This window comes from Salvelinus namaycush, chromosome 30, assembly GCF_016432855.1.
Source record: "Salvelinus namaycush isolate Seneca chromosome 30, SaNama_1.0, whole genome shotgun sequence".
NCBI classification, from domain to species: domain Eukaryota; kingdom Metazoa; phylum Chordata; class Actinopteri; order Salmoniformes; family Salmonidae; genus Salvelinus; species Salvelinus namaycush.
In genome coordinates, this window is record NC_052336.1 from 16,488,379 (window position 1) to 16,495,265 (window position 6,887).

The window sequence follows — 6,887 nt, forward strand, 5'->3', positions numbered from 1 at the left end:
CAATATAGGAAATTGTAATAATGAATATAGGCCATTACTGTGTTTTAATATAAATATGTTAATAATAAGAAATATAAATGCGATATAGCCTAAAGTTTAAAAAACTAAAAAGAACGGACAAAATGCAGCGAAGCGCGGGGTATTGCGTGGTTTGCTGCGGCTGTGGCGTCTACTCCAGTATTAACTTTCACTGTCTTCCTTCTAATCAAACTCTTACTTTCCGCTGTACTTAATTCCATATTTTCAATTCCTGATCATTACTTTCCTCTTTTCTTCTTCTTCCATCCATCCATCCCTCCCTCCCTCCTCTTTCTCCCTTCCTCCCTCTCTCTCTCCCTAGCTCTCTCCTTTGCTGAATCTTATTGATCCAGAAGGTGGCTAATTAGCCCTTCCCGTCGTGCCTGTGTAATGAAGCACATGCGCACTGAATTAATCACAGCCATTTTTTGCAGGAAACTAATTAGCAGGAATAAAGATCCAAAGAGTTTTTTTCTTTTCAATCATCAGATCTCACTTTCACCTCTTCCTCGCTCCCTCTAACACAAGACTCATCGCCTGCTTTGCATCCAAATTATTTTTATATTGCCCTATACAACTAATACTTCGTTTTTTTACACTCCGCAACAACAATGATCTTTCTTTTGCCATCCTAAACGCAAACTGACCAAAAGGGACTGCCTTGATGGGATCTTTAGCCGAATCGTCTCAATACTGGATTAAAAAGCAAGGATCACAAAGCGGCAGCGAAAAATTGTAAGTTACAACTTTGCCGTTTCTGTCTTTTCCTCTCTCGATGTTTCTACGATTCGATTCTTTTCACTTTTAGTAGTGGGCTAACCGAAGGTTTCTCCTATTATCCAGATACGCACCGATCTACACTATTCTCACATTCTGAGAAATGACAGGCGATCACAAGTTATATTCATGCAAGTAGTTTTGTTTATTATCGGTTTTATTCGTATCATTACCTGTGTTTACATCTGCGTTCGTCCTCGTTCTCCTCATGACTGGAAGAAAAGAAATGGTCAAGACAGCGATTCCTCTCCAAGAAGTAGACCACAAAAAACATGGATTTAAAACACATTTGTGCTTTTCGATGGAATCAGGAAAGATAGAGAAGTGTTATTGGTGTCAAGAAACACATTTTGAGGACGATTATGATGTGAAAGGGTTACATTCAGCCTACGGAGGGTAGCGGGAGCTGCACATGAGCGTAGCCAGGAAAGGAGCACATTAGTCCAGCTTGTGGGTCCGTGTACGTCCCGGGAAAGAGAAACACCGCCCGCATTCTTATTTTGACAGATATGCCACTTGGTCTGTCCGCTGTTTTCAGCACCATCCCGGGTTGATCAAATCCTTTATATTAAGCAACATTTTCACTTTCCGATTCGTTTCTTACATGTGTATTTCCCTCCGCCCCGCTTTACATCTCAGTTCCTCTACTTTTCTCTCTCCCCACTTTGTCCATCATTTTCTTTTCTTTTTCATTCCTGTTTGCTTCTTTGAAGCGATGTTAAAGTCGATTCTTGCTGATTCCCTGACGGAGTCACATGCAAATCGATCGGTAGGCCTATGTGCGTGTGTGTGTTTTGTAAGTCTAGTGTGTTTCATGACAAGAGCGGATCAGTAAGACCTCGGGTACAGGAGAGCCCGTAGCCGAGGCAGAGAGTTGAGCTGCGGGTTGCATGGAAAGAATAGAATGGTGTTGCGAGCAGAGAAAGGGATTTACAGAATAGGCTGTCCGACGAGACAGATGACAGCTCGCATGGATTTTTATGGAATAAGTAAGAGCAATAATATAACATTTCCTTCCCACTGGATATAGCTTACCTTCATAACAAATAACAAACATTATACTAGATAGGCCTACAAAAAGTAAACATTATAAATGAAAACTCAAAAGCTATTGTATAACGTTATTCTATCACCTAACATGCTTCCCTGCGTAATAATAACAACCTTATTACTGATTTCTAAAGGAAACCTAACTATTTCTTTCCTTAAACAACCAGACACGAGAATAAATCAACTTTGGATGCATTACTGTCAGAAGAAATAGATTAATCATACACGACGGATTGTTTGGAAAAAAATATGACTTGAGAATTTTACAAAAAAGATCTAAACATAGGCCAGATTTGAATTGATAAGCAATACATCGACTAGTAACACGACGCTGGGACCGGTTAGGTTTGAGTGAGAATATAACTAGTCCCTCCAAGAGACGGACGGATAGACAGGAAAAAGCGGAAATGCTATTGACCTCCCGACGTTTAAGACCCAGAATGCAGTGCCAAGATGCCCAAAAAGTACAGAAAACATAGAACACATGGACGAAATGGAGGACTCTCGAAGAAAGAGTGAAAGAATGAGGCAGCCTGACGAGTTTTCGCGACAGAGGGATGGAAAAGAAAAGCGTTTTGCAAGCTAAGGCAAGGCAGGGATGTGCTGGTTTGGGGGAGAAAGAGGGGGAGGTTGAAAGGCTGGGGGTCAGACGGCAAGAAACAGGGGAGCAGGGGTCACCGAGTGAGTGCAAGAGAGATAAGAAGGAAAAACCCTACACAAACAACGAGGGAAGGCAGTGGGAGAGGAGTGGGGGGGTTACGTTGAGGGGTCACACAAAGCATAACACTGAGATTGTGGGGGTCAGCAAGTGCAAGATAAAAAACATGCGTCTAGTTTAGTAAACAGGAGAGAAACACTATACAAATGTTTCTATGGGTTTCTAGTAGGATGAAGGAAAGTATAATAATGGGGTTTGAAGACTCAGACAGAGAGTAGGGGAAAGACAGAAAGAGAAGGAGAGGGAACGAGGGAGGGGGTAGGAGGAGAGGGATAGAAGGGGTCAGATAGCCATGGGCCATGGAGAAGGAATCAGGGAAGAGGGCAGGAAAACAGATCCTAACACCTTTCAGACTTAGCCCAACTATAGGGGCAAGTAGCCACCTCATAGATAACTCAGACCAGCAGTATGTCCAGGACTCAGAAGATAGTAGTTGGAGAGAGGGAAAACAAATATACTAGCAGGCGCAGTGGAGACAGGTTTTTTTTCTTCAAGAGAGAAGTAAAAAAAAAAAAAAAAAAAACTTTATTTTTTGCTTATATTACTATTTATGTATTTCAGGGGGAAAACTTGGAGCAGTAGATTTTGGGCCTGTAAATCTGTTTTTGTGTATCTCTGCTCCGTAGACGTAGGTTGGGCAATAATTACATGCGTGACATAGGAAAGGAAATATAGCATAGTACATGTGCTGTGCCAGGACTCCCTCTCCTCTCGCCATCTCTCTTTCCCTCGCCCCTCTCTCTCCTCTCTCAATCTCTCTGTCCTCCTCCTTTACAAAACAAATAGCAACGCTACTCGGTGTCATCTCACTTGCTCTTAGAAGACTCCTGGATTTGATATCAAAACCTTTGGTAGAAACATTTGAAAAGCAACTACAATATGTGTACTACAGATTAGGAGGATTTTGAAGCCTTTTGATATTTTTGAAAAGTAATTATCCAATGTATAATATTTATGTCAGCTGCATTTACCAGCTCAGGTATGGTTTAATGGGGGTTTAAGATGGTTCTTGATTTCCTTGTGTTGTACTCTGTTAGGATCACATAGCAGACATTATGGTTAGGTGTAGTATGTGCATTTGGTAAACCACTGTATCAGTCTGACCATGCTGTGTATTCTGCTTAAGGGGACCGTGGGTTGGGTAGATGTCACGAGGAACTATGTTTTTAGCATAGATAGCACAGCACACTGAAAATCATTGTAAATACTCAACTTTGATTTCCAATTCATTAGTAATGTAATGACCAGGGTTGTGTATTTGTAAAGTATTAAGTTCCGTTAATCCTTGACAGACGGAAGGAGGGGGACTTAAAGCATGATCCTCAATTTGCATATATATTTTTGTTACTTTATTTACAAGGACTTTATTGCATTTTATATCAAGACTATATTTTGTTTTAAGGTCTTTCATTGTCAGTCACACAGTTGATTTATATTGACATAGAACAATATTTATTTTATAGATATATTTACATAAAAATATATTTGGTGTACATTTGTACACTTGCAATTTGTCTTTACCCATAGCTAAATGTTGTACTTTACTATTCACTATCACCATGTAATGTTAGATAATGGTGTTAAACTATAGGATACACGTAATAGGACAGAACGCGTAGCCTGCAGTATGAATGCCAGCACATCTGGCAGAATATTCTATTACTCTATGTGTAGAACAGGGTATGTATTCTGCCGGGAATTATCATATGGACATTTAACTGATGCTGTTGATAAAATGTAAAATGTTCCATAATTGTAATTATCATCATTATTAGTATGATGTTTATTATCAACATTATTACTGTTATTACAAGTAGTAATATACTAGGAGTAAGGACATTAGTATCACAGTTATGTTGTTCTTTATCGTGATCTTTGTTTATATTATCATAAGCAGTGAATAGTCAGTAGTCTGGTGACGTTAGGTATTTGATTGAGGTTCCTGTTTCAGTGAATAGTCAGTAGTCTGGTGACGTTAGGTATTTGATTGAGGTTCCTGTTTCAGTGATAGTCTGTGGATGACGCCCTATTCGTCTATCCTGTGATACTACCTGCGTTATCTCAGTATGTCCGGTTCCATGAGCATATTTGATTACTGGTGTGTCTGAGACTGAGTGTGCAGGTCCTATTTGGGGATGTGATTGGAGGGGAACGGAAATAAGGGGTTTAGTAGTGATGAAATAAAGAGGAGAGCGGTGACTTGGTTACAGGGTAACGTGAGGCAGAGAGACAGTTACCCTGGTCATCTACTGCCCCCTCCCTCCTCCCTCTCTCTCTCCCTCTCATTCCCTCCCTCTCTCCCTTGCTCTTGGGGGCTGGCAGCACCTCTAGGGAAGCTCTTTGCCATGTCCCTAGTCAGAGAGAGCCCTCTTTGGGCCAGCGCCAGGCCGCTAAGGGGCAGGCAACACATGGACTAGCACAATATATTCACCAACCGTTGGTCACGTTGCCAAATCAAATCCAAAAAGGTTTATTTTTTCCTCAAAAAATATTTTTTACCTGCGATGATGCCTGATACATTGATATTTAAATAATTTACATCACTAATGATGTCTTATTAATTATAGCAATTAACTATTGTTACTATTATTATTATTATTATTAATAATAATAATTATTACATTCATTTAACCCAGTTAATTATTTTAGATTATTTTATGTTTATTTATCACAATCTTAGATTTTGTTGTGATTGTGCTTATGAGAAATTACTTTTACACTTGGTTGAACTGCTGTAAGGGTGAGGATAGTATAAATATGAATATGTTTGTGTAGATTAGTTTTCCATTGATAGCACTGGAGAGAGAAAGAGGCTGAAGCGTTTCCCTCCTCCATTTGCTGTAGGGCTGTGTGTAAATGAGTTTAGCAGGAGCAGTGGCTCAGATTACAGATTATGGTTTTGAATATGCAAGCTTGTACAGCCAGGACCTGTTCTTCCAGTTGTCCCGTAGCCCAGGCCAGTGGCATACGTGTCAGCTGTGTCATTAAGGAGCGGACTGGGGGTGGGACATGGGGTGGGGGCCAGGAGATGGCAGTGATTCTTAGGTGTGTGTGTGTGTGTGTGCATGCTCTACCTGGTTTCTGCTCCCAGCAGCCCCAAATCGGCACGAGAGCTCCTCTATGCCAGCAGCGAACCGATTTTCAGTCCATTTCCCCTCCCTGTTCCCTGTCCTCTTTTTGAGCTCTTGTTCTTGCTGTCGTTCTTTTATCTTCTTGAAGTGAAGTTGGCAGGAATTTCTGTGGTTTGCTGTTTCACAATATGTTATTGTGTTAACATTCTGTAAATCATTGTGGGCTAGATTTACACATGGGAAGGTGTGTGTACTGTATGTGTGTGTCTGCTCTCTTTTTTGTGTTGTTATTCTTTTTTAGGTGGAGGTGTGCAATGTCATGTCGTCAATTTGTGAGAATTTCAGAGTAATCCTTATAAAATGCCGACGACCCCCTTGTGAATATTACTGCTGTCTGTGCATATACACCACGTAAGCTGTTTGGTATTATCGCTGACATATCTTCAAAATACAAAACAAAGCAGACGTGTTTTGTTTGGTAATATGTCTGAACTTGAGAAAGAGAACAAGAGGAACCAAAGAACCCACACCTCACCTGATTAATGTGCTAGAGAGAGAAGAGGGTTAGATACGGATTTATAGGTAAGAATTCCTATACGCTATTTCACTATATTTTCCATGTTTAAGCAGCTATAGATGGCCTTCCACGTTGGCCACCCGGCCTCCTTTGTCATTTATATAGCACTACGTAAAATACTAGCTGGTATGCGCCGATTGAGAGTTACACCTGGTGCTCCTATTAGAATGCATATAGCTACACCCAGATTTGCATCCAAATGCAAACATGGTTATTGAGAGCGATTTATACTTTTCTGAAGACAAATACAGATGTTTTATGCCATACACGTGTGGAAGTTTGTGTGTGTATGTTTAAAATGAGACACACTTCTCAATCAGCATAATTAGCAATCTAATCATTAGAAAATACCGTTGCTATTGCACATTATCTGTTTACTGTGTACACTCGAACGTTAATGTTAGGGATATGTTAGGGATTCTGATTATTACATTTTTATTACAAAAACACACACTGACAAACAGAAGCACTGGTAGCTCCTGTCATTTCCCCCATCAGTGTGTAGTGATGTGTGTGATGGTTGTATAGCAGTGTTAAGGCATGTTGCTAGTGTGTTGTATTCTGGCAGGGACTGGTCCACGAGTGCTGTGTGATGTGATGCAGACGAGTGCCGGAGAAGTAGTAGCATAGCAGGTTAGCGGCAGCGGAGGCTTGGACAGCAGTAGCATAGCCGGTT

General features: G+C 40.6%; 1 protein-coding gene across 1 annotated transcript in view; it reads left to right on the forward strand.

Moving 5' to 3' along the window:
• The first annotated feature begins 468 nt into the window (after nucleotides 1–468).
• The window catches only part of LOC120024690 (zinc finger homeobox protein 3-like), a 164,639-nt gene continuing 158,220 nt past the window's right edge, over nucleotides 469–6,887 (forward strand). The window contains exon 1 of the mRNA XM_038968932.1: nucleotides 469–753. The gene's annotated coding sequence lies outside the window, so the exon portion shown is untranslated. The remainder of the gene's footprint in view (nucleotides 754–6,887) is intronic.